The sequence below is a fragment of the Lutra lutra genome, chromosome 16, assembly GCF_902655055.1.
Source record: "Lutra lutra chromosome 16, mLutLut1.2, whole genome shotgun sequence".
Taxonomy (NCBI): Eukaryota; Metazoa; Chordata; class Mammalia; order Carnivora; family Mustelidae; genus Lutra; species Lutra lutra.
The window spans coordinates 24,345,387-24,365,006 of record NC_062293.1 but is presented as its reverse complement, the minus strand read 5'-3'; the positions used below and the strand labels follow the sequence as shown (position 1 = coordinate 24,365,006).

The 19,620-nt window shown below is 53.0% G+C and overlaps 1 protein-coding gene across 8 annotated transcripts in view; it reads left to right on the top strand.

Moving 5' to 3' along the window:
- Nucleotides 1-19,620, top strand: part of HOXB3 (homeobox B3) — a 56,417-nt gene that overhangs the window by 30,697 nt on the left and 6,100 nt on the right. For 6 of the 8 annotated variants that reach the window (XM_047709246.1, XM_047709245.1, XM_047709247.1 and 3 more), the window contains exons 2-3: nt 154-331; nt 18,796-18,883. The gene's annotated coding sequence lies outside the window, so the exon portion shown is untranslated. Of the gene's footprint in view, nt 1-153; nt 332-5,258; nt 5,363-10,142; nt 10,310-18,795; nt 18,884-19,620 lie in introns of those variants that run through there. The other 2 variants (XM_047709250.1, XM_047709249.1) reach the window with 2 other exon arrangements.

Genomic DNA, 19,620 nt, shown 5'->3' with positions numbered 1-19,620 from the left:
TGAATAGAATAAAAAAAGATTTCTATGGAGCTTAAAGTTCACAGCCATTCTGTGTAGACAAGAGCTAAGAAAAATGTGAGAATTATACAGAAAACCATTAATCACTTCTTTTCTTTAAATACGTATCCTCTCTCCTTTGTTATTATTCAACAGCAAATCTCCGCAGACCGGCTGTTGGGGGAAAAAAGTGTTAGCTGGCTCTCCCGGATCTGCGAGGGGAAAAAAATTTGGAACCATAAAGTTGAAAACTTTTTTCTCTCAGTTTGGAAGCAGCCCTTCGTCATGAATGGGATTCGCGGAATTCGGGCCAGAGGAGGCGAGAGGCGCAAAGGTAACAAAGCCCCCGCCTGGGCTGTCTTTTTTTTTTTTTTATCGTTTTATGAGCTCTTTTTACAAAGGAAAGAAGAAACTCTCTCGCCTCCTTCTTTTCCTTTTTCAACTTTCTTCGCGGGGTTTTTTAATGGTGGATGCTTGGGTCAGATTTGTTGCCTTTTATGATGACGGATGCTTGGGTCAGAGGGAGAGCGAGGGGCCTCACACCTGGAGAGTGTTTGAACTGCTTGGGACTGAGGTGTCAGAGCCCCTGAAAAACCCCAGAGAACGTTGTTTGGGAGGCAGCTCAGAAGGGCTTTTCGGGTTTCGGAAAATGCAGGCGGGCCTGGAGAGCTCCAGCATGCGTGTGTGCCAGTGTGCGTGTTTTGGGACATGCACATGTGGCCAGTGTGTTCTGTGACTTAGCTTGTCTACACTGGGGGCTTGTGTCCCTTATGTCTGTTTACCGGGGAGATGTCACTGCCGCCTCCTGGAAAAATGGAATGCAGTTCTTGGATGGAATGCCCCAGGCTTGGAGCTGGGTATAGGTAGATGTCTTCATTTTCTTTTTCTTTCTTTCTTTCTTTCTTTCTTTCTTTCTTTCTTTCTTTCTTTCTTTCTTTCTTTCTTGTGTCTAGCATGGGATTCTGGATAGATATTTGCAACTCTGGAGCAGGAAACTGTTTCGTTTACAGGCAAGGTTCGTTGGTGCCAGAATCTTCCTCTTCAACTCTGCTCTTCCCTTCTTCCTGGAGGCTCAGTGCTCACTTGGGTTTCCTTTTGCTCTCTTGTTTTGGGGGTTCTGTTCCCCTTTTGTGGGGCCCTGCTTCTGAGGGCAAAGGAGCCAGTGGGCTCTGGCTCAGACCTGAAAATGTGCTGGCCCTTTTACCCTGGGGCTCACTGAGGGTTTGGAGGCAGGAGGCTGGCAGGAGAGAGAGTTCATGGAGAGGCCACGTTTTCTAGGCGATTAGCTCAGTATTAGAACCACAAAATGACCTCGGAAGCCCCTTGACCTCTCTGAGACTGGACAGTGTGCTGCTCCTGGCTCCTGACTGCTGCCCAGGAGGGAAAGTCAGACCTCTGCTGGGAGGGCCCCTCCCGGGCTGTCGTGTGGCCCGCCTTCTGCATCTCCCTCTGGCCCCCAACCCCTTCTTTGCTATCTGGGAATCTCTGGATTGTTTTTTTGTGACTGTCCACTGGGGAGAAAAGGAGTAAAAATTTTAGCTCAGGGGTACAGATAGGGGAGGGAAACAGGGTGCTGATCTGGCCCTCTGTGTAGAACTCCTTTCCCAGGCCAGGTTCTAACTGCTCCCCCCACCCTGTCCAACTCATCCCTCCTTTCCTCCTCTTGGAGGGAGCTGAGGGAGGAAAGACAAAGGGAGGTGAAAGGAGAGGTCCACAGGGCTTCAGAGCGCTAAGGGAACAAGCCTCTGGGTTCTAAAGAGAGGGAAGCCCCACCACCAACAGTCCCTTGGAGGCTACTTTCTCTCCAGGTCTCAGATTCAAATCCACAGCTTCTCAACCCATTTTCTGAAGTTCCTTTGTTTAGGAAGCTAATCCTAGAGTCGATTGTGCCCTCTTCCCCTAATCCCCAGTCCCACCCCAGCGACTCACAGAGGCCATGGATGCCTTCCCACCAGAGGAGCAAGAGAAGTGGGAGAAGGGTCAGGACAGGCTGTTCTGCCCATTTCCAGGAACAGCTCTGCCACATTAACCAAAGTTTTAGCAACTTCTAATTTTAAGAGATGGGTGGAGAATTTGCTAACATGGAGCCTTTCCAAATCTCTATTCTACTCTGATTCAACTTAAAATCCACACCAGCCGCCGTTATTTTAGGAGGAGATAGAGACAAAGAGAGACAGACAGACAGACAGACAGACTCCAGCTGGGAAGAGAGGAAATGTTCCTTCAGTTAAAACTAGGAGAGACTGAACCTTTCTGGGATGTGTGTCGGGTACTGATTTGCATTTTGTAAATTGTCTCCTGTAACTTGGGGTCTCTAACTCAGGCAAGAAATAGCTAGTATCTGTTGGTACCATCTCCTCTGTCCCTGAGTGGGGGAATCCACGCAGGGACTGGAGGTCTCAGGCAGGAGAGGGAGTGAGTAGAAAGGGGGCTGGGCTGCTCCTGGGCTGCAAATGTTTGGGGCTCATGTCAGATGTGCACCCATTACTCATAAGGGCAGATAACCTATTGTGGGCCCTCTAGATGCCCAGGTGAGGAAGCTGTAGTCACCTGGGACTTTAGGAGGTGCTCTCTGCCATGTGAGGGGTCCATTAAAGGGAAAGAGGAAGGAAACAATGGAAGGGAAGTTTGGGGTTCATTCAAGGGTTTCAACCACTGAGGCAAGAGCTTCGAGATTTCTCTATTCCCTCACTCCCAGACCCCCAGTCTTTTCTGGGCTGAGCACCTCCAGCAGGCTCCCCAGCTGGATGGGCTCACCTTCTAGAATTCCAGCTGCACCCCTCATCTTTGCCCTCTCTTCCCTTCAGGTCCCTGGGCCCTTGCCGCTTGCCCTCCTACTTGCACCTCTGGGGACAGAAGGGCTGCCCCAGTCCTGCCCCAGTGGGAGCGAGCCGGGGGCAGCAGCGCCGGTGGTGGGTCTTCCCTGGGAAGAGTGGCACGCTGGGGAGGGGAGTCTGGTTGGAAAACAGAGTTGGGAAGTTTCCCAGCGTGAGTTGAGCGCTGACGGATTTGTGATCAGCCATAAAACCGGAGCGTTCAGATTTGTAAATCAATCTCGCCTTTCTCGCAGAATGAACGTTCGCTTTATCGGCAGCAAGAAAGCGCTCCACTCGCGCTCAGGCGCTTGTTTATTTGAACATGGACATTCCCAGGATCCGAAAAGAGTGTGGGCATTTTAACAGAACCTGCCTGGCGTGCCTTTCTGCCATTCTGCTGTTTTCTTGTCCTTAAAGACAATTTCTTGGTTTCAGAGATTGCTGTCTTCCCATGCTCCTGCCTATTTCTTCCTTCCTTTCTCCCTCTCTCTCTCTCTCTGTCTCCCTCTTTTTTTTTTTTCTTTCAGACTTTAGTGGACTGTGTTCTTATAGGGGACCATTTGTAATGGATCCGTGGCCAGGATCTTGCAAGGAGCTGCCCCGGCTGGAGCCAGGCTCAGGGCCCACATCGGGAGCAGGCTGAATTCAATACCAGTCTGTGTTTTGTATCTGGACAATCAAAGCCGACCACCCCCCTACAGAGTGCGGCCCTGCTGGCACCCCACCCGGGCCGTCAGGAGCAGGGATTCCGAAGAGAAGGCAGGGGCCGCTCAGCCGCCCCAGCTGGAACTTACCGGGGCCGGCAGGCAGGGTGGCTATTTCTTTGGGGGGTTGGTAAGGCATCTGGGTCCTCAGCCACCTCCCCACTGAGTTGTTTTTGGTTCGGATCTTTCCAGACAAACCAGTGGTGACCCCTCGGCCCCTGCTCCCCTACCCTAAGCTGAATTTATTCTCCTACCCTGCCTGCTCTGACGGCGTAGGCCAGGCTGCCCCCCCGGAGCTGCTGAAGATAAGGCTGGGAATGTGCTGAGAGCGGGCGGCTTCTCCAGGAATGCCTTTTCTGCTCCCCTTTGCACTCCCACCCCTCCCAGTGGCCCAGGACTCCAATTCTGGTTCTAACTGGTCTGCAAGTTCTGGGGCCAAGCTGTAAGTGAGGATTTGGGGGATTTTTTATTTCGTTTTGTTTTGTTTTGTTTACATCTGGGACGAAGGCGTGTGTGTCCCTTTCTCTCTCTAGGCCTAGGGAATGGATTGGTCCTATCATCCCTCTGTTTAACCCTTTATTATGAGATTCCCTCCCTACCCCCCAATCTTTCCCCATTGATCAGGCTCCATTGTCTGCTGATTAGGAGCTCAGGGTACTAACACCTGGGAAATAGGGACCCCGGGGCTGCCAGGCCAACTTCAAAGCTTCTTTCTTCCCTTTCCTTCCCCTCTAGTTCAAATCTTCAGCTGTCTTCACTGGTGTGTTGCGGGTGGAGGGGGTCACTGGGATGGGGTGTAACATAGGTAGACAGACACTGTCCACTTCTTTTGTGTAGACACCTTAGTGTGGGATCTTTGTCTCTAGAGCATATGCTCAGTTGGTCACTAGAATTTGATTCCCTGGGATGGTAATAACACAAGGGGCGGGGTGGGGGAAATAAAAAGTCCCCCTTGCCGTTATTCTCAGCTGTGGGAGCTCCCGAGTCATCTCCTCACCCTGTCCCTTTTCTGCCCCTTCCAGAGGTACCACAAAAGATCAGAAGGAGAATTAAACCCAGAAGCCCCATTCTTTATACATGTGTAACTTGGACTTAACGAAGGGTTTCTTTTGAAGTTGGTCCCTTTAGAAAGGTTGTTGGTCTTTTAGGAAGGGGGGAGTGGGCCCCACTAAGATCAATATCCTAGGAGTGAGACAGACAACGGAGTTGGGGGGAAATCTTGAGCTTAGAGGATGCAGAGAGAGGAACTGGGAGCTGAGAAATCCAGGGGCTGGGAGCAGGGCTCCGCGCCCACCCCACCCCCACCCCCCAGACGCCCCTGCAGACTATTTCTGCACTTCCACGAACTAAGCAGAAGCAGGAGGAGAAGGGAGAGAGGAGAGGTGGGCTGTGGGTAAGTGTGTGTCTGGGGGCGGGGAGGTTAGAGAGCTATAGGTAGGGTAGGTATAGATGGGAACGTGGGAGAGAGGAGAACTCACTACTCTTCCATTGGTGGGTTGGGGGGGAAAACCTATTTTGCAGGAAAATTTCTCCTCCTGAAGGGGAAGGTCACAGTGGTCCTTTGAGCCTGAAATCGAAAGACCCCCTTCCCCCTCCTGGTCACGTGATTCATTAAATAATTAATGCCGAGGTTGCAGAATAGATATGTATTTGTCAGGAAAATCGCAGCCTCGGTCTCCCTGTTTCTGACGTGCAATTCAACTGTCCTTTGAAAAACAAGCCTGTACCCCGAGAAAAAAAAAAGAGAGAGACAGGGGGAGAGAGAGGGAGAGAGAGAGAGAAAAAGAGAGGGAGGCAACAATAAAAGAGCCCCGCAGCCGGAGCCACACCGCGGGCTGGGGTATTGTAAGTAGAAGGGATTTCTCACTACCTACCGCGTCTTATATGTCCATGTAAATTTATTGTTTGTTATTAATGTTATTGTCGTAAACTGTGACAAATAGCCATCTTCATTTCCTGCCATTTCTCTTCACACGGTGCTCTGTGTGTTTATACCCATTGAGGCATTGCATAGAGATTTTAGGAATATTCCTCTTCTCTCTCTCTCTCTCTCCCCCTCTCTCTTTCTCTGTCTCTGTCTCTCTCTCTCTCCTCCAACCTTTTTCTTGATTTATAGCAATATGGGTGTCAGCTTCTCGACCGGCATGCCCGCCATTGTGTGTGTGTGTGTGTGTGTGTGTGTGTGTGTGTGTGTGTGCGCGCGCGCGCGCGCACGCGTCTGTGTGTGTTTGTGAGCGAGTTGTGTTGTTTATGGCCATGTCTTCGATAAATCATTTCTCACGGAAAATGATGTGGAAGCTCGGCTATTTCTGCGGCCGGGAGAGACTTGGTCTCGGAGCCACTTCCTCCCTCTCTGCTCTGCTCCCAGGAGCTGGTTATTTCAGACGATTTGCAGTAATATATCAGCAGTTAATATGAAAGCTCTATGGCTGGAGGTCTTAAATTACAGCATCTGTGATTATCAATTAAGGCGAGATTTGTATAAATTTGGTAAACCAGAAATGCCTCATTGGCATATAAACCCAGTCAAAGACCACGACCTAATATAAAAATTATATTTGCAAGCCTGATAGAGCCAACATTCCTGAAGCAGCAGACAGCTCCATTTTTTTTCAGGCATTCCCTTCCAGGAGTTTGGCTGCTCTGACTCCAGCCCAGGGTAAAGAGCCCAACTCTGAAGGCAGAAGGGGCCTGGGGGTAGGAGAGGGGGAGGCGGAGGGAGAAATGGCTGGAGTTGAAGGCAAAGACTTTTGTCATCCATGGGGGCCAAATTGAAGCAGTGGGAAGGGGGCTGGAAGGATTCAGTTGTAGTACTGAAGTGTCATCTGTAGGATCGATGTACAGTAAGGTGTTGAGAGTGGAGAAAGAGCTCCCCAAATTGGGGGGAGATCATGGGGACAGAGGGTGAAGGGCAGGGAGAGAAGCTGAAAGCCTTGGCTCCCCACCCTCCTGGCTAACAAAACAAGGAAATGAATTCACACCCCAGTAGCCTTCCTTCGACCTCCTGAAACAAAGAAAGTTTCCTCGGCAGTGAGGGACTCTGTGTGTTTGGGGCTAAAGCAGGGAGAAGTTCTCTTAAGTTTCTCTAGAAAAGAAATGCTCCAGGAATCAGGTGGTCCCAGGTAGTTGGTGAGGGTTCCAGAACATAGGGTGTGTTCCTCTCCTTAAGTCCCCCTCCAAAGAGGGAGCAAATGGGGTGCAGACTTGGGGGGAGGAGAGCTGGTAAATTTCCCCTTGGGTTTCATGTGGGGGTCCCAGTCCCTCCCATTAGAGAAGAGTTTGATGGTCAAGAGCAAAACCAGAAGTAGCTTCTGGGGACATTCTACACTGCACCCCCAAAGTTGTGGTGGACAAGGAGAAGAGGGTCAGAGCCTTTGCCAAGTACGGTGCAGGCTGCTGGCTTTTCCTTTGCTGGCTGGAGCCCGGCCAAGTGACTTTATAGCCACTATTATCCATGATATTTAACTCTGCCTGCTAGTGTAAACCTTCGAGGAGGAAAATTAGAGTGACACCGTGCCCAGGTGCTAATTATTCATGGCATCAGCCTCGTGGAGTGGCGGTTTAGGCCTCGGTCCTGGATCATCCAGGAGCTCGCTCCCATGTTCGGCTCCAAGGGGCGCTGAGCCTTGTTAACACGCAGATTTGTGGGTAGGGGGTGGAGGAAGCCTCCCAGATTGGGAGTCTGGGTTGAAAGGGGTTTAGGGAAAAAGAGAAGGAGAGGTCAAGACCCTAGGCTGGGATGGGTGTGGTGTTACCTAGTCTGGATAAATGGAACTGGGGAGAGTGTGGATTCAGGGGCAGCTTTGATGGGACTAGAGAGTGTGGGGAAGAGGGAAGGTGCTGGGGAAGGCAGACTTGAGGGATGGGGGCTCCAGCCCTTCAGGCCTCCCTCTTTCAGTGTTGGAGAATCCCACACACACTCAGTGTGAGAGACACTCAGTGTGAGAGGCGAGTATGTATTTCTCCCTTACCTGGGAAGTTGTGTGTGTGTGGGGGGGGGAATGTAAATGTGGGTAGGCGGACTTCACCCCCAAAGCAGCATTCCAGAACTTAGGCCAAAATCTTAGAGTCCCTAAGAAAGGGGGGAAGGATTACCTCTTCCTGGGAGAGGAGGAGGGACACGGGGAGAAGGAAGAGGGTAGACCCATGTTTTATTAGCTTCTGAATTCAGCATGTTTTGGAGGATGAGAAACAAAAAGAGGAAAGCTGAAGGATTTGCTCTCTGGGACAGGTCAGAACTAGGGGTGTGAGCTGGGAACCAGTCCTCCAGGCCTGTAGTCCTCCAGGCCATAGTTGGTAACCCCTGTGTTGGTAACCCCTGTGTTACCAACTATGCCTCCTTCTCTGTCTTCCCTCGTCCTGCTGCCTTTGCCTGTGGCAGGGAGGTCTGATCCCCCCTCTTTTCCTCTTCATTCTCTCAGCCTCCTTCAGGTCTTTGTCTCTTCTGGCCCTGGGGATACCCTCTCCCCTTTCCTTTCCCCAACTCACACTCAGAGTCTTCCCCCCGGAGAAAAAAGCGGGGAGAACCTCCCTCCCCACCATTATCTTTTAGTTGCTGGCTCCTTGCAGAATCTCTCTGTGTATGGCCTGATGCCCTCTATCCAGGGATATAGGCCTGCTCTCAAGTCAGCCAAGTTTGGAAAGAATATATATATATATATTTGGTTTACTTAGCCATGAAGCACCTGGCTCTTATCTGTTCTGCACATATGCACCCCATTTGCTTTTGTGCTGTCCAGGGGATGAGGTAGAACGTATTTGGTGGAAGGGGCTTTCGGAAAGCTGCTGAGTCCATCTTCTGTCCAGACTCTGCCAGTGTCCTTCTTTAGTAATGATAGTGTTTATCCCCATGCCTTTCAGAAGCCAGGATGCCAATGCTTTAGCCATCAGAAGAATTGGATAAAAAGATGAGGAGAGAGAGAGAGGATGAAGGAAAAAGGGAGGGCCCCAGAGAGAGAACAAGCAGCAGGATCCTTTTCTGAGGGGAGAAGTTAAGGCAGAGCTCAAGAAGATGACAGGGAGAATAAAGACAAAGGCCGGTCAGAGCGTCGGGGAGGCTGTCCTGGGACAAGGAACCCCACAACTTGGATGGACACACACACACACACACACACACACACACAGAGTTAAGTGAAAAGGAGGGAACTAGAAAAGAAACCACTCACTTTGCCCCCTTCTTTGTAGAAGAGAATGTGTTTGTGATGGAAGGATGTGTTTTCCCTGCAGATGAAAGGGCCCTGAGGCCAAGGGCTCCACATTGCCCCAAGGAGAGGAGCAGCCTAGTAAGTGAGCCCAGAAGTGATTTCTGGAGATACTGCTAAGTCTTTCACCGGCTCAGTTCAAACTCAAAGAAGACAGAGAGGCAGAGTATGAGAAGACAAAGAGGCCGTGCGAAAGGGACAGAAACAACAACGAGAGGGTTAGAAAAGGCAGAGGGGGAGAGAGAGAGGGAGGGAGGGAGAGATAGAAAGAGAAAGAGAAAGAGAGGGAGAGACAGAAGAGAGAGACATGTTGAAAGAGCCCAATCCGCTTGGGGAGGGCAGACATGTGGAGGGGTCTGGAAGCTCCTGGAGACTCTGTGCTTTCTTTCCAGGCAGCTGCCCACAGCCCGGGGCTGACCCAGAAGGAACTGCCCTAGAGTAGGCCCTTAGTCGGGGGTGCTAAATCAGGTGTGAGGCAGCTGGGGTAGGAACCCAAGTGTCAGGGAATGGCCAAGACTGTCCTAGCGGGGCGGTCTCCTCTTTCACGGACCACCTTCAGTAACTTAATGGCTGGAATCTCCCAAAATTCCACAGGGGTGGTGGGATGGTGGTGGTGTTTGGGGTCAGGCGCTCACACCTGGACCCCAAATCCTTCCTTGGCCTCTCTTCCCCCTGGCCGGTTTGATCTCTTCTTTCCCTCTTTAGGGGGAGGGAGAAGTCGGTCTGCCAGCCGCCTAAGAACTTTCCCTTTCACCTCCAATCCACATCTCCTCCCTTGAAGCCCCAGCAGGAACAAACGGATGCTACCCTTACTAATCTCCTCCCTCCCCCATCTTTCAGGAAAAGAAAAGGAAAAAGGGAAAGAAAGTTCCTACCAGCCTAAGCTGCTTTAGAAAACTCCAGGGAACCTGGAAAATGCAAACCTTCTCGCTTCTCCCATCCGTCCCTTTCCCCCCACCCCCACCCCGCGCCCCTGCTCTCTCCCTCCACTGCGCACCCCCACCCCCATCCTCCCGTCCCGTCCTGCCCAGAACTCTCTCTCTTCCCCTCCCTTCTCCGCTGGGCCGGACATATGGAACCCATTTCGCTGGTGACATTGAAGAGCCGCCCGTGCGCCCGCCTTCCGCCATGGCGCCCCCGGCGCCCCCCGCGCCTCGCCGTGCCCCCTGTCATTCGCGGCTCCTCTCGCCAGGCAGCTCGGCCGGCTCTCGCAGCCCCGATCCGGCTGCGTGCCAGGCGCGCCCGGCCGCCCGCCGGCGGTAGCCGAGGGAGCGCTCCGGCTTCTCCGGCCCGGGACCCCGAGCGCCCCGAGCGTAGCCTCCGCGCGCGCTTCGCCGCCCGGCGGCCTCGAGGGCCGAACAAAGCCGGGGGCGGAGGCTGGGGCAGGGGCGGGGAGGGGGCGAGCGCTTCCGGGCCTCTCCCCGCGCCGCCCGCCGCTCCGGGGCCCGCTGGGGTCTGCACGAGCGCGATGCGGCGGGCTGCGGCCGGGGCGCCCCCGCTGGGGCCCAGGGACCCGGGCCTGGCAGTCGGCTCCCTCGCGCCCGCTGCTCCCGGCTGCCCGCGGCCTGCGCCCTAGCGGGAGTCCGCACAGGTAAGTGGGGACGCGGAGCCCGGCGGCCGGGATCCGGCGAGGGGTGAGGGGGTGTGTGGGGGTGTGTGGGGGGGTGGGTACGTGTGTGTAGGGGGAGGCCGAGTCCCCAGCCCCCAGGTCTCTCTCCTGGGTCAAGAAAGAGGCCGGATTCCAATCGTGGAAGACAAAGATGGGAGCACCTTAAAGAGGCCGGTGGGTGCTGAGGGGATAGAGGGATCCGGGTGTGCGGGGCAATGTGGAGGTATGTGGGGTTGCACGCCCCCCCCACCTCGTGTGTGGACAGGAACCGGGTTAGGGGGTGGAGGAGCTTTCTGGCTCAGGAAGGGTGTTGGAGGCTCTGGAGGGTTTTCCAGGGGAATTGGAATCTGTGCGTTATGAAGGAAATGCGGGGGCATCTCCTGGGGTTGGGGGGACAGCTGGGCCCTGCTCCCACAGTCCAGCTGTCACCATGGTGAGCCTTTTAGCACCTGGCGGGTTATTTGAAGCTGAAACTACAAGGGTTGCGGTGAGGCCGGGTGTTAAACTGAGAAGGTAGGAGTGGGGGTGATTTATGGCTTCAGAGAAGCTATGTTTACTCCCAGACTGCTCTGGAAACCAAAAACCAAACAGAGCAGAGGCGGGAGGAGCCCCTCTCCTAGGAGTGGGAGGCGATGCCAGCTTCATTCTCTGGGATTTATTTTCCCAGATGTGGGGAGATGGTGGGAACTGTCCCTTTGCAGGGGCAGGATGTGGTGGGTCTGTGTGATGTATAAGGATAGTGTGCAAGCATGCACACGTGGAGGTGTGTTTGTGTGTTGTGTGAGAGCGTTAGCACGCAGGGGTACACGTGTGCTCAGGCTGGGGTCCATGGGGGTGCAGCGTCACTTTGTGAGTGGGCACACGGGGCTGGGAGAAAGGCTTGGTGTTCTCTGGTCCTGGTCGTCTGTGATGTGGTAGTTTAAACACATTTTGCTGCCCTGTGCCCTCACCATGGGGTGGTGCTGGTCCGGAATGTGCTTTCTTTCCGCCCACAGCCATGTGCAGACAGTCCACTTGGACTGGTCCCTCGCTCCTCTGGGCCATGTGCATGGGCTGCCTGATCTTCACTTTGAACCTTTAACTTTGCCATGGTAGGCTAAGGAATTAGTGTGCATGGCTGCGTGGGAAGGAGAGGAGGAGAGGAGAAAAAGGCCTGGGGTGGTAGCAGAGCTCAGCGGTGTGACCCTGGGTCTTGGCAGGCATGGGTTCCACCATCACTGCTCTAATTTTTCCTAAAGTCTCTGCTTGGGAAGGGGCAAGTGAGCACAAAGGGGAACAGAGCAAAAGAGCCATGCAGGATGCTGGGGGCTGGGGAGAGAAATATTTTGACCCCAGATAGTTATTTCCTCAGGCCAATTGGTGGCTCTTGCATTTCTGTCTAGAAGCCTGGCTTTGCCTGGAAATTGTTTTGCATTAAATTTTCTCAGCCGCAGAATTATCTTTCCTCGCCTCCAGCTAAACTTGCATTTTTCCACCAGACACTTGGGCCCCGCACCAATGAAATCTGAGAGGAAGCGGCTGGGCCCTAAGTGGCCGTAATTTAATTGATTTTATCATAAATCATCAACTTGATGAAGAACCCGAGGTTTCAGTGAAGTAAATTGATATTAATGGGAGTTTCTTGAAATGCAAACTCGCTGCATTGTTGGGGCATCTTGAACTGGGGAGGTGGATTTCATGTGTCCCAGGAGCGGAGAGCCTGGACCTGGAGCTCGCAGAGCATTAGTGGGTAGGAAAAGCGAGCTTTGAGGGGTAGCTGCAAGCAGACCGATTTCTGTAGGGGGAGCAAGGCAGAGAATGGAACTTTCTTGGGGAGGGAGCAGAGTCTGACTCTGAAACCTTCTTTCTGGCCATTTTGGGAATGCTGGTCTCCAACTGGGGGGAGGCAGCTGGGGAGGCTGGTAGGTGTGTGGGCAGAGTTGGGGGTCGGGTGAGAAGGCCAGGCTGGTACAATGGGTGCATTGACTCCTGGTTAAAAATTGCCAGGTCAAAGCCTTCCTCCTCTAATTATACAAATTAATTATTTACTGCTCAGGTTGCTGTGTCCAAAAATAGCACTTTTGATTTGGTGATGGAGATAGAGAACATCCCCCTCTCTCTCTCATACACACACACACACACACACACACACACACGCACGCACACACACAGAGTGGTGGTAAAAACCAGTGTATGAGCCTTGGTGGAGGCAAGGAGGACCAGGCGTGGGGTTGGTGCTCAGCAGTGGGGGTGTAAATATTTAATTCCAAGAAAAAATACTCTGCTTTTGGCAGAGGTGGTGCCCTTTATTGTCCGAACTCAGAGATTATATTGTCGCTCACTTTTACATGAGCACACAGAGAACCGCAAACTGTCAATCCAAAAAGGGACCTGAGAAATCATTTAGACCAACCCCTCCCCCTCCATGTATATGCTCTAGCTTTACAGAGGGGACACTGAGGCCCAAAGAGTTCACTGCTTCAGATCACACAGCCAATCTGGAATGCCTAGAATCCAAGCCTCCGGACTGCTAAGCCTATGGACTTGAGACAAATCACTCTCTGGCTGTGAGCCTCAGTTTCCCTGTCTGTAACAATGGCAGGGGTTGGAGAGGACAGTGTCTGAGTTCTCCCTAGGTCTGACCTTGGGAAACTCTAGTGCTTGGGAGAAGCTCTCCTGTGTGTCCTGGAGTTTTCTTTCTTTCTTTCTTTCTTTCTTTCTTTTTTTTTAAGATTTTATTTATTTATTTGACAGACAGAACACAAGTAGGCGGGGCAGGGTGGGGGGGAAGCAGGCTCCCTGCTGAGCAGAGAGCCCGATGCGGGGCTCCATCCCAGGACCCTGGGATCATGACCTGAGTTGAAGGCAGAGGCTATAACCCACTGACCTACCCAGGTGCCCCGTGTCCTGGAGTTCTGAGGGTATCTAGGCATAGAAGTTACTGCATGCTTGTTTGCAAATATTCAGGGAATTTGTACGTGCCCAGAGCAGAGGATGGTTACTCTGACTGGCTCTAGGAAATCTGTTAGAATATGGACCATTCCTCCTCTTGAAGGTGTCTTTATTCTCAGCAGAGAAGCCCAGGCTGAGAGCAATTGAGTTAGAAGTCAGTGGAGAGGGGCCAGCTAGCTGGGTTGGACTGGGATTGGCATTTGGGGGCGGCGTGCTAAGGAAAGGGGGAGTTCCCCCTCACAGAGGAAGGCATTTTCCTTGCCAGGCACTGGGCTGAGGCTGGAGTTGTCCAGATTTCATTTTTTGAAATTCTTCCTCCTCTAGCCCAGGGACTGAATTGTGGTTTCAGAATTTGGATTCTGTAATGGTGGGCCACTGCCTGTCCCCCAGCCACACCCTGACCCCAGGGTCTTTGGGCCCTCTCTTTTCGGGAGAGGACACACACAGGGTGGCACAGACTGTAGGTGTCTCCCAAGGTCAGCCAAGTCAGGAGGCCTATGAGGTAGGTGACTCCCACCCTATTTTTGCCCTTGTTTTCATCTCTTTTCCCAACTGGAAGTAGATAAAACTCGAAAGAAGTGGGGGCTTCTCCAAAGTTGCGTGGTTGTGAGAGGGAGATTCTTGTAGGGTCAGGGATATGGGAGGCCACTAGGGGACCAGAGGTTTCCAAACTGTCTTGGGAAGTGTGGTCAGGTACATGAGTTCTGGTGGAGGAGTAGGAAGAGACGGGCACAACTTCATCTTTGGGGTTCTAGAAATCAGAGTCTCTGTTTTGAGAGAGAGGGAGGCGGGCGGGGGGGAAAAGACACCCAAAGGATTAGCAAGTCCACACTCTGGCCCTATCCCATTCTGACTCTAGGGTTTTATATTTGGAGGCAATTCGGAAGGCCTTTCGCTGATTGGTCATTAATCCGGTGAGTTATTGTCTGCTGAACAGAGGTCACTGGGAGAGAGACTGCAATCTGTCAGGAGAGACCTGCCCAGTCACTCGCAGTAGGCCGGGCCCCTGTTCCTCTCTTGCCTGCTTCTCCTTCCCTTCCCCAGCCACCCACCTCCTCCCCAAGCTGGCCAAGATTCGCTCCTTCTCCTCTTGCCCTCTCCAGTCTGCCCACCTTTGTCTCCAGGCTGCCCGGGTGGGGTGTGCCAGGCCGGGGCTGAGCTGAGTCTAGACGCTGCCGGCCCCAGATTCAGAACCGGTTCCAGCGCCAACCAGGCGCCCGCCTACCCCTGACTCCGGACTTGGCCCGCGGCGCCACCGCCCGCTCGGTCAGCGCATCCAGGCGGCCTCCGTGGTCCCCGAGAGACACGTAGCGAACCCTCGTGGCTGCCCTGTTCCCCCCCCCCCCCCGCTTCCCTCCCGCGCCCCTCCACTTCGAGTGGGGGGAGAATAGAGCTTGCATTTTTCTTCTCCAACCTGGCGGCCTCCCTCCCTCCTCTTTCGATCCCCGCTTCCGCTGAGCCGGGTCTACGCGGGCCTCCGTGGGCCGCACGGAACCTTCTTCCCGCTTCCCCTTTGTTTCCTCCCGCACGGGCGTCTTAGAGAGGTGGGGGTTGGGAGTCCAGATACCAAGAGTCATCTTCATTAGCAATTTAATTTTACAACCGCCAGCTTTGAAATCTTTATTAATATGCAAGCAGAGATGGACGTTCTGGTGCGTGTGTGAACTCCACGCGGCTCCGCAGCCGCCACAAAGTTGGGCGGTGAAGCCGGAAAAGTGTGGGGCCCGGAGCCCAGACAGGACTAGGAAGAAACAGTTCTCTAATCGCCTCGCCCCCTGCTCCCAGGTCCCAGCTGCTCAGTGAGCCGGTGGGTTGGTTGAGCTGGAGGCCAGATCCTTGGTCACCCCAAAGCTGGTGTCAGAAATCGATTTTAAAGGAGCCAGCCATTTTGTCCTTATTGAGAGGAGAGTTTTCGTTTGCTCTTTGGCGGGTTTTTTTTTTGCGGGGGGGTGGAGAACAGACATGATCCCTCCAAGGCCTGGAAAGGTGGGCAGCCAGGAATGGCTCGAAGAGATTTAACTCTCTCCTTATCCCCTGTTACTGAGTACGCATTAGGAGTGGGGGAGGGGAGTGCTGTAGCGAGTGGGAGGGGAAAATATGCCCAGAAGGGGGCCATTTTTTCCAAGTTTTACCTTTATTATTAATTTCTGCCTTTGTTAGATTACCCTAAAGTCTCTATCTTAATCTGTTCTCAATTTTTCTTTTTCAATTTCTCTCTCTCTTACACACACACACACACACACACACATACCGGGTAAGTTTGCCCAAATTTTCCTACTTGGGTCCAGGAGGAAATTGTTCACTCCTCTCTCTGGTCTGCCCCTAAATCATCACTTCCTTGTCAGGAGTGATAAACTTCTCTTCTCCCTCTTTTTCCAGACCCCAGTCTTCCCTCATAGCCCTGTGATGTCTCCTACTCCAAGTCCCCCCGCCAAGCTCCTCACTGCCCCTGCCTTTGTCCCCTGAAGTTTGAAGGGTCCCAGCCTGCAGCAACAGCTTGGAGGAACTGGGCACCCTCCAAGCTGCCTATTCTCCCACCCAGCCAGAAATCTCCAAGAAAGGAGGAAAAAAGACAAGAAAGAAACCAGACTGAGACATAATTTCCTCCCAAGCAGTTCAAATGGGCTCTGTTCTCCAGGATAAATAAGAACCCCCCACTCCTTCTCCTACCGCATTTGGGGGGTGCGTGTCCTCTGATATTTTTCTCCAGGTTAGCTTTCTGGATCCCCAGTCCTCCTTTTCACCCCCACCCCACGTGCCCCGCGGCTCCTGGCGTTGCCAGAAGGGACCACGATGGGTTGAGGAGACTCTGGGAGAAGAAGGGTCCTCCTCTGTCTTTGGAAAGCTCCTCCAGCCTCCCTCAGCTCAGCTCCAGGCCAGACCCTCAGGCAGCCCAGTCTCACAGGCCCGCAGCTGGCTGGGTGCCCTCTGGGGTTTCTTAATTCCTGGAGGTAATGCTGTGCAGCCCCACAGTGACCAGGTTCTCCTCTTCCCTCAGTTTTGCATGACCTTCTCTAGCTAGTGGTAGCAGCAGCTTAGGAGAGCTGAAGGTCTGAGGTACATTTTTGACTTTCAATTTTGGGGAGTAAGAGAAAAGACCCAAAGGTGCCCTTTCTCTCAGGCCTCTGGAAGCCTCCCTGGGCTGAGTCCCCAACCCACCAGGCCCAAAGCTACATAGAACCAACATCGCAGGTCTCTAACCAGGGTCTAGAAATCTCAAGACAGGCTCCGTGCAGCCGCGCGCACGCACGCGCGCGCGCGCGCACACACACACACACACACACAGCCATGATGGCGTTCTTTGAGGGGCCTGGCTGGAGTCGAAACATAGGCTTGGGCTTGGGCATTTAAGATGTCTTCTTGTGACTCCTAATAAACAGAAAAATGGTTCCCACCCTTTATCCTCACCACTCCCCCCTTCCTTCAGCCACCAGCTCTCTAGGCAGGGGGTAAGGTCCTTGGGACATCACAGTAGGAGTTTCTGCGTGTGGTTCCTGTTGCTGGGGGGCAGGGAAGCCATGGGTCCCACCTACCCCCTGCTAGCAAGGCCCCAAGAAATTGGCTGCTCCAGCCCATGAAAAAACTGACTTAGCGGGACTGAAAGCTGTAGGGGCAGGAGGAGGCCCGGGGAGCACTCTCTAGGAGAGTAGGACCCTTTCTCAGCTCAAAGCAGAGCTTGTGAGTAGGATGTGAGGGAAGCTTTGCCAGACAAGGCCACCCTCTCCTGGAGGGGAGACAATAGCTGGAAACATCTCTCACCTTTGTTCTCCCAGTCCCATCTCTTCTGGTGCATCCAGATGGGAGAAGGCAAAAGCCAAGCATTCTAACCAGGAGGTCACAGGGTATTGGCTGGCTCTGTGTACTCGAAGTTAACAGGTTTTCCAAGCTGCCTTTGTAGAAAAGAGAGACTCTCTGCCTTCTATTTTATCCCCTAAGCCCCGAGTCAGCAGTTAGGCAGAGTTGCAAACACTCCTGCTTTGGGAGATGTCCTGGTCCTCTGTTTGTCTCTCTTCCACCGGGAGTGGCTGTTCCCCACCCCCGCCCCAAATCTGCAGACACCTACATTCTTGACTCATGGCTCCGTCCTACAGGCCTCCTCGCCTTTTCCTGCCCTTCTCAAACCCACTCTAAGAAAAGTTTAGCTTTTGTAGTCCTCCTCACTTGGGCCAAGAGCCATAAATCTTGCAGAGCTAAGAGAAACAAACAGGTTTGTTCTGAATAGTAATAATAACTACCCTCCTTCTCTTCTGTCAGCGCATTTAAGATGAAGCCATTTTGGTAGCTCTTCTCACCTTCTTAGAAGTACAAATGTCCTTATCACCCTTAGCCCCTTCTGCCTATCCGGAGGTGAGAATCTTAACAGAAACTTCTCTGTTAAGTTCTTACAGCCTCTCTATTGCCAGCGGTGTCTGGAGCTCAAGCGAACAGAGTGCTCCTTTTGTCACCCTCCCCTCAACCCCCCCCTTCCTGCAAGATGGTCTGGATTTTTAAAATAATCACTCACCGCTTGTTGTCTGTTCTCAAAAGGGGGAGTGTTTAAAAAAAAAAAAAAAGGAAGGTCTGGCTGTCCCCCCTACCGGTTGGAAACTGAGCCTGGAGATTTGCGGGGAGAGAGAAGAAGTAGGGAGGGTGTGGGGGAAGAGAAGAAACAGACTGGGAGACTTGGAGTGGGGGAGCCAAGGAGAGAGGGCGGGAGACCCAGCCACCAGTCCCGGAGGAGTGAAACTACTTAAAAAAAAAAAAAAAAAAAAAAAAAAGGCAGCATGCCCCAGTGTTGCCACCGCAAATCAACGCAGAGGGGCACCCAGCACCCCCACCCCCCAGGCACCTTGGGTGCCTTTGACTAGGCCTCCCCACCTACTTCTCAGTTAGCATAATGGTTTAACCAGTGGGGTGCGGCGGAGCTGTGAAATCCACCGGCTTTGCCTTGCCTGTGCCCTCCTCTTCCTCCCCCGCCAAAATCTCAATTTAAAAATTTTACCTGTTCCTAAAAAACAAAAACAAAACCAAAAATCTCTACCTTCTTTCCTTTCTCACTTTTTTTTTGGGGGGGGGTTAAAAAACGGCCCCCTCCCCCATCACCACCAACACCTTCTTCCCTCCTTATCAGGCATCTAAGCTTGCTAAAGGGGGAGTGGTGGGGGTGTGTGTGAGCTTGTGTGTGTGTGAGTGAGTGAGTGTGTGTGTGTGTCTGTGTGGTTTTTTTCCCTGTGCAAAAGCAGAGGCCATTGTTACGGAGAGTAGGGCGTACCAGTCTTGTAGGGCAACCACACTGTGGCGGCTTGGCCAAGCCGGAGCCCGGAGCTGGATTCTCAGCGAGCTGAGCCGCCCGAGCACCTTTCGGTCTTCTTCTATTTTTTTCCCCGCTCCCCACCCCCTCCCTCCTGAGCACCCCCCGCTCCTAAGCCGAGTGAATTGAAGCGGACGCCGCGCGGCTCCTCCGGCCGCTGTGCCCCTCGGGCTCCCCAGCCGGGGTGGCTATTGGGGGGGGGGCGACGCAGCTTTAAACAGTGGTCTTTTTTTCCTTTGCCTTCAAGGAGGGGAGATTTCTCGCCTGCCGCTCGCGCTGGGGCTCGATGTGAATATATATTATGTCTGCCTGTTCTCCCCTCGTCGGTGGCTAAGGTAAGCTGGACTGAAATAGGCTATCAGTTTGTGAATGGCGGAGAGTATGTCTCAATGATTTATGGCCCATATGACTCCAATCTCGGTTCAAGAAGAGTTCACAAGCTTTAAGCTTCCTTCCACGCAGCGACTCTCCTCTCTCTCCTCTCTCTCTCTCTCTCTCTCCCTCCCTCCCCCTCCCTTCCTCTCTCTCTCTCTCTCTCTCCCTCTCTCCCTCTCTCCCTCTCCCTTCTTGCTTCTCTCCTTTTCTCCTCTCTTTTCTTTCAGCAGCCAGATCCAGGGCTGAATTTCCCCCCCGGCTGCAAAGAAGAGCCTAACCTTTCTCTCTTTTCCTTTCTTGTTCTTTTATTTTTCTTCCTTCCACTAATCTTTTTTTTTTTTTTTTTTTTTTTTTTTAAGTCCTGGAAGAGGGCCTGTCCCCTTTCTGCGGGCTTCCCCAGCTATTGTTACTCTCCCCGGTTCTTTTCAGGGGTGTGCCTGGACAGGTGGGGTTCTTGGGCCTGCTCACCGACCGCCCTTCTCCAACGAGACCCTGGGGGGAAGCCGGGAGCCAACGTCTCCCTCCCTCCCTCCCTCTCTCCGGAGAAGCCATATGGAGCCTGGATTTTTCCAACATGGAGGCAAGGGAAATAGACATGTTTGGCTTGGTAGAGCTGCTCCCCACCCCCTCTTCTCCCGGATCCCTAGATCTCGGATCCCCTCAACACCTTAACCTCTTTTCACTGTCCCATCAGCTG